Below are 1,666 nucleotides of genomic sequence, written 5' to 3' on the forward strand. Positions count from 1 at the left end.
TCTCAGATCGCACTCGAGGGAGAGGGAGGAAAGGGGGATGAGGAATCAGCCAGCTGAAAGGGGAGCTTTACTTGCAGAGGAGGAAGGTTCAGAGTAGAAGGGAAAGAATGAGATCACACATCACACACCCCTCTCGCCCACGCAGGGGCAGCTACATATACTGACTCGCTCTGGCCCACTGGTGACCTGGCCGATCGATGACTTGTCCCTCGCGTCCCTATTCGTCGATGCAGTCCACCCTGGCACTTGTAGGTGCGGGTGTGACACTCACTTGTTTCACTACCCTCCTCAACCAAAGCAACAAGATGTTTCTATAAAGGAAGAATGCACCCTGGACCACACACATGGTGTAAAAGATAGTATGCGCTGGATCCATGTTTGTTCTCTCCTCAGGCTTGTCGCTGTAATGGTCGTGGTCCATGAGACCGCGTACCGATATCCAGATGGTGATGAACAGCCCACAGATCATGAGCAACTGCAGAAACTTCAGGTAGAAGGACAATACCACAGCGTGAACCAGCACTACCACCGCTGCAATAACTTTCCTAACGACTGCCAGTACCTGGCGATTACCATATGCATTATCAGCCAGCTGCCGGTTGGGCGTCACTAAAATTTTCACCGCCCTCAGGCTCCAGACCAGATTAGCAGCAGAAGTCATCCTTTCACCGAATGAAACATTGATGCTGTTGTACGCGCATTCAAAGTTAGATACATGTCATTCTCGAAAAAAAAAAGTTAGATACATGCCAGTCTATATATAAGCAAGTGATGTGAAACAAGATTAAGCAACAAAACATACGTATTTGTGAGGACGACACCTTTAGGAATTTTTTTGGATCCATTTATAATTTTACAGATATTCATACTATACGTTTGGAACATAAAAGAAGACTCTCTTCTCCCTAAGCAATGAAAATTTCTTCTCTGTTTTGTCTAGATCTCGCCTTCTTTCATTTACTCCCTCCTTGTGAAATTAGAGTTTTCAAGCTGCAACTTGGAATGTTATCTATATATTGATATGTTCCTAGAAATAAAGGTGCATAATTTTGAAATACTTTTCATGACAAAAATAATACTCTTTTCCTTTGAAGTGTCTCAGTAATCAGTTTATATGATGATAGACGAAGCTGCACATAAGTTTGACTGCATGCCCCATCGTCTCAATATTCCCTTCACATGTCGACAGAAGATTGACTACATGATTTTTAGGAAGCCTTCTTTATCTATTAACCCTTACTATCTTCTAACTATCCAACGGTTTGTAATCCGGCTATTATACAGTCTCCCTTGCATGAATTTTTGGTGTCATATAACATGACTATGCTGGCATCAATGACATAGGGGTAGCCCGTGCACGTAACTCTCGCTTGCATCGGGTCCGAGGAATGGTCCGACCACTTTGAGTCTCTTGTATGCAGCCATAGTCCAAATTTCTGCATGGGGCTGTTTTCAGGACTCGAACCCGTGACATGATGGTCACAAGGCAACAACTTTATTGCGCCAAGACTCCCCTTCATCTATTATTTGAATGATATAATTGAACACTATTGTTTCTCAATTAGTGTCTTCATTGATAACAAATCCTATAAAGTCATTTCCACGCGACAATGTTACTACCAAAATTGACCCTAGGAGTTCATCAATGCTCCTTACTGTATATATT

Source organism: Triticum dicoccoides, chromosome 1A (assembly GCF_002162155.2).
Source record: "Triticum dicoccoides isolate Atlit2015 ecotype Zavitan chromosome 1A, WEW_v2.0, whole genome shotgun sequence".
Taxonomy (NCBI): Eukaryota; Viridiplantae; Streptophyta; class Magnoliopsida; order Poales; family Poaceae; genus Triticum; species Triticum dicoccoides.